This window comes from Amblyraja radiata, chromosome 7, assembly GCF_010909765.2.
Source record: "Amblyraja radiata isolate CabotCenter1 chromosome 7, sAmbRad1.1.pri, whole genome shotgun sequence".
Taxonomy (NCBI): Eukaryota; Metazoa; Chordata; class Chondrichthyes; order Rajiformes; family Rajidae; genus Amblyraja; species Amblyraja radiata.
The window spans coordinates 68,904,651-68,910,650 of NC_045962.1; the positions used below are offsets into that span (position 1 = coordinate 68,904,651).

Here is a 6,000-nt window from a genome sequence, read left to right on the forward strand (position 1 = left end):
AAAATCTGAAGAAAGAAAGATAAACAAGATAAGAGAGATGGTTAACAAGCTGGTTTAGATTAGTTTAGAGATACAGCGCGAAACGGGCCCTTCGGCCCATCGAGTCTGCACTGACCAGTGATCCCTGCACACTAACACTATCCCACACACGCTAGGGACAATTTACATTTATATCAAACCAATTAACCTACAAACCTGTTCATCTTTGGAGAGTGGGAGGAAACCGAAGATCTCGGAGAAAACCCACGCAGGTCACGGGGAGAACGTACTAACTCCATACAGACAGGCTCCCATAGTCAGGATCGAACCCCGGTCTCTGGTGCTGTAAGGCAGTAGCTCTACCGCTACGCCACCGTGCCACCCTAATAGGTGATAGGGCTTTACATTTCTACTTGTAGGATATTGAATGTGTGACTAACAATATTAGCCAAGGGTATATATATATATATATTATATTATTAGTCACACTTTCAATATCCTACAAGTATATACACACACACACATATATATATTTGAATATATATATATTCCATTCTACATAATTTAAAAGTAAAATTAAGTATTTACAATAATATTACACCTTGATTAAAGCATTGCATGTATTACCAGCAATTATTTCTAACGACATTTTAATTGTTATCTTGCTACATTTGTCCTATTCCAAATCATACACATTATATTGCATGGCAAAAAAAAAAAATAGTAACCACACAATCACATAAACTATGCCAAAGAAAAAGTACTCACTTGATAAAATAATCAGTTTGAATGCATTTGGATAAATTACTTCTCGACGTAGAAACTTACCGTAAACTAGTTGAATTGAGAAACCATTTAGGCACATTTCCAAAGTTGGTCAGTGATACATGAGATACTAAATCTCAGTTGCTATCACCTCCCCTTGCTTCACTGGAGGTAGTGCTCCAGCATTGAGATTAGTGTCCAGTTTAAGACCAAGCTATAGACAAGTCGAATGTGGAATGAAATGCCGATGAAACAAATCCAGAAACATGTGGCTAACACGTTGCATTCGGCAAAATAAAACTGATTGCATGTGCACAATCTGATATGATGTGGATTCTTAAAGCTGTTTCAAGTATATATGCCAACATATGGAGCTGTTTTATAACATGTTTGTAATAGTGACTCCGCAGCATGAGTGCTTCAAAACTGTGGTCCTTGACGGTTTGTGCCTTCAGCTGGCTTAATGATTTTTGAAATAATTTGCCATTCATTCTCTGCTCAATGTGTACTTATTTATTTCAAAGCAACTTTGAAAATTCAAAATAAATACTTTTGGCTAGCTTCAAAAACAAAACAAAGAGCATTAATCTCATATTCCTGTGCTTTAATGCTAAAAAAACTTTCATCACCACGGCCAAGTTATTTTTAAACCAAACTGGAAATTCTCCAGCTCTCCCCTTACTTTCACACTGGATTAATTATGTAAAGAATACTCGAATGTACATCATTTGGGTTATAACCTTTAAAAACAACATGCTGTTGAAATTCACATTTGGCAGCCATTGCTCCACATTGTCGGATTTATGACACCACACCCAAAGTGCAATAAATCCTTTAATAGCCCCTTGGTTTGCAGTTCTACTTTTCAACATTGTGTCTATTTTGTTCTCAAGGGTATATTGTGCTGAAGCTCCATACGAAAGCAGACCAGATGTTATTTGTATCTGAACGGGGCTCAGAGTCCAGCATCTGGCGGTTATAAATGTTTATACTAATAGGATATTATGCAATATCTGCTGCTCAGACATCATCGGTTCTGAACAATGTTAATGCATTGTCTTGATATTTACCCAAAACATTTCTATTACATCCAAAGCAATGCAAAGTGTCTTGGAAATCTGGAGTCAGAAGCTGAAGGTATAGGTTTAATGTTTAGATTTATAATTGTCATGAGTGCCGAGTTACAATGAAAAGCTCTGTTTTGCATGTTATTCAATCAAATCAGATAATACTATTCCTAATACTGTACTTTGCTTAATTTAGTTTAGTTGAGAGATACCGTGCCGAAACAGACCATTCGGCCTACCGAATCCGCACCGACCAGCGATACCCGCACATTAACACAAACCTACATGCACTATGGATAATTTACACTTATACCAAGTATATAAACCCAAGCCAATTAACCTACAAGCCTGAAACTCTTTGGAGCGTGGGAGGAAACTGAAGATCTCAGAGAAAATCCATGCGGTCACAGGGAGAACATACAAACTCCGTTCAGCTAGCATCAGTAGTCGGGATTGAACATGGGATCTGACGCTGCTAGCGCTGTAAGGCAGCAACTCTACCGCTACACCACGGTGCCACTGTGGGAATTCTTTGCGTATTTTGCATTTGGTATGCAAAACAAAGAATTTCACAGTGACATGTCACGTGGTAATAAAGTACAAATTCAAATACAATAGATAGAGGGAAGGGGAGGATAGAGCATGCAGAATATAATTTTTGGCATTGTAGTGCACCAGTCCACTAGGTCCAATGTCCGCAATAGGGTAGGGGTGAATCATACATTACTCTAGCTTATGGAAGGACTGTTCAGAAGCTTGATAACAGAGGGGAAGAAGTTATAATCGACGCTTGACCCATGATGCTGGAAGTGTGAACTTTGCATTTTCTCCTTGTGACTGCATGAGTTTCCACCAGGCACTGGTTTCTTCCCACATCCCAAAGACTTGCAGGTCGGCAGGTTAATCGACCATTACAAATTGACCGTAGTGCAGGGGAGCAATAAAATCTAGGGCAGGTTGTGGGAACATGGAGTTAGTCAGACCTGGTTGAGAGGCCTATTTCCAGTTTTATAAGTCTTGGCTCCATAAAAATGGAAGGACTCTGCCTGGAAACCAATGTTCCAATGCAATGTGAATGCAGGCTGGAAAGGCATTGGACTATTTGAAGGCATAAACATTTAAGGAGGCCACTATTTCTAGCAGCATCTTGCTCTGGAGCCACAAAAATTTACTTGTTATATAGCAAGTCCAGATGTTTGTATATACACTGGAAACACATTTAATATTTACATATTATCAGATTATGTACATGCATTCACTTCTATGTGGTCGCTTTGCAGTATATGGGCTACATGGATCCAAACTAGTTTTGCTGCATTTCATTTCACATTCTTGTTGTTGATAGCTTGGTAGTAAGCGGGAGAATATTCTGCTGGGAAACCGTTACCTCAGGTGAAACAACAAGAGATGCCAGGAACTGAAACCTGGTGACTCGGATACCACAAATAAATTGATTCATTTTGTAGATTACATGAAAATCTTACAACGTAAACCATGCATAATTTGATTCTCAAGCAAATTACATTCCACACAATAGGCACCAAGGATCTAAGCTGTCAGCATTGTTGGGTAAATTTTATTAACGGATTGTACTTAAAAATTTCTTTATTTATATAGCACATTTTTAGTCAACTTGCATTGACCCCAAAGTGCTTCACATAATTACATCCACACACACAGGCAAAGGTGGGTGAAGTGTCTTGCCCAAGGACACACACAGGCAAAGGTGGGTGAAGTGTCTTGCCCAAGGACACAACGACAGTATGCACTCCAAGCGGGATTCGAACCAGCTACCTTCCGGTTGCCAGCCGAACACTTAGCCCATTGTGCCATCTGTCGTCTTGGCTAGATTGGCTAGATTGGGCTGGCTATCAATGGTTGCACTTTGATGAGGGGGTGAATCAACAGTGTAGTCATGTAATGACTAATTTTAATCGGGCATCTTCACCAGTTTTTATTATTTTAATCATTTTAGCCTGTCCAAGCATTCACATTATTACGATTGTGTGTGACAGTAATGATGTTGTATACTGCTACAAGGTCACCCTTCAGCCTACCTATCAAGGAAAATCAGCTCTGGCCTATTCTGTCCTTCCTTAGAACATAAGCAACCTTGCCCAGGTATCATCCTTGTGAAATTTTTCGACACCCTTTTTCATCTGAATAATATATTTCCTATAGCTAGGTGACCAGAATTGCACACAATATTCCAAGTGAGGTCTCTCCAATCTCTGCATCCCTACAAAAACCTTCCGAGTGTTTCCCAATCAGAAATCTTGGATGAAATTCGAGGTCCGCACACTTCTGAAGTCCAGACACCGGGCATTCACGTCCGATGATACAGTGGCTTACAAGAAGTCCAGATACGACCTTGGTAAGGCCATCAAAAAGGCCAAAAGGGACTTCTGCTCCAAACTGGAGGATGAGACAGATGTTCGGCAGCTGTGGCGGGGCCTGAATGCAATCACCTCCTACAAGGCGAAACCAGGAGGCAGCTCGAATGTCAGCGAAACATCACACCGTGACAAGCTCAATGCGTTTTACGCACGCTTTGATAGGGAGAATACTGATGTGCCTTCCAGAGCCCCCATTCGCTGTGATGGTATTTCAGTCTCAGTCACTGAGGCCGACGTCAGGAAATCCTTCAGAGGGGTGAACCCTCAAAAAGCGCCTGGACCTGATGGTATACCCGGTCGTGTTCTAAAAACCTGTGCGGACCAACTGGCTGGAGTTTTTACGGACATTTTCAACCTCTCACTTCTGAGGTCTGAGGTCCCCACCTGCTTTAAAAGGGCATCAATTATACAAGTGCCCAAGAAGAGTAAGGTGACGTGCCTCAATGATTATCGACCAGTGGCACTAACGCCGGTGGTGATGAAGTGCTTTGAGAGGTTGATCATGGAGCAAATCAACTCCTACCTCGACAAAAACCTGGACCCACTGCAGTTCGCTTACCGCCACAACAGATCAACGGTGGATGCGACCTCTCTGGCCCTCCACTCCGGTCTGGACCACTTGGACAACAAAAACTCATATGTCAGGCTGTTATTCATCGATTACAGCTCGGCATTTAACACAATCATCCCCTCCAAGCTGATTACCAAACCCGCAGAACTGGGTCTCTGCGCATCCATCTGCAATTGAATCCTCGACTTCCTTATTCACAGACCACAGTCTGTTGGTATTGGTGGAAATGTGTCAGCCTCGATAACAATCAGCACGGGAGTACCTCAAGGCTGCGTGCTCAGCCCCCTGCTGTACTCACTCTATACTCATGACTGGGTAGCCAGTCACAGTGCGAACTCCATCATCAAGTTCGCTGACCACACCACTGTTGTGGGACGTATCATTGATGGGGATGAGTCAGAGTATAGAAGAGAGATCGAGCAACTGTCCATATGGTGCCAGCACAATAACCTGGCCCTCAACACCAGCAAAACCAAGGAACTGAATGTGGACTTTGGAAGGAGTAGGATGGGGAACCCACAGCCCCATTTATATCAATGGGTCGATGGTTGAAAGGGTCAAGAGCTTCAAATTCCTGGGCGTGCACATCTCTGAAGATCTTTCCTGGTCCGAGAACACTAATGCAATTATCAAGAAAGCTCATCAGCGTCTCTACTTCCTGAGAAGATTACGGAGAGTTGGTTTGTCAAGGAGGACTCTCTCTAACTTCTACAGGTGCACAGTAGAGAGCATGCTGACCAGTTGCATAGTGGCTTCGTTCGGCAACCTGAGCGCCCTGGAGAGGAAAAGACTACAATGAGTAGTGAACACTGCCCAGTCCATCATCGGCTCTGACCTTCTTTTCATCGAGGGGATTTATCGCAGTCGTTGCCTCAAAAAGGATGGCAGTATCATCAAAGACCCACACCATCCTGGCCATACACTCATCTCCCTGCTACCTTCAGGTAGAAGGTACAGGAGCCTGAAGACTGCAACAACCAGGTTCAGGAATAACTACTTCCCCACAGCCATCAGGCTATTAAACCTGGCTCGGACAAAAATCTGATTATTAATAACCAATTATCTGTTATTTGCACCATCAGTTTATTTATTCATGTGTGTATATATTTATATTACGGTATATGGACACACTGACCTGTTTTGTAGTAAATGCCTACTATGTTCTGTGTGCTGAAGCAAAGCAAGAATTTCATTGTCCGGGACACATGACAATAAACTCACT

At 42.2% G+C, this 6,000-nt stretch overlaps 1 long non-coding RNA gene across 3 annotated transcripts in view; it reads right to left on the reverse strand.

The window, feature by feature from the left end:
- Positions 1-1,139, reverse strand: part of LOC116975519 — a 103,195-nt gene extending 102,056 nt beyond the window's left edge. For all 3 annotated transcript variants that reach the window (XR_004412644.1, XR_004412646.1, XR_004412645.1), the window contains exon 1: positions 808-1,139. This is a non-coding gene — a long non-coding RNA (uncharacterized LOC116975519). The remainder of the gene's footprint in view (positions 1-807) is intronic.
- Positions 1,140-6,000: the final 4,861 nt, after the last annotated feature.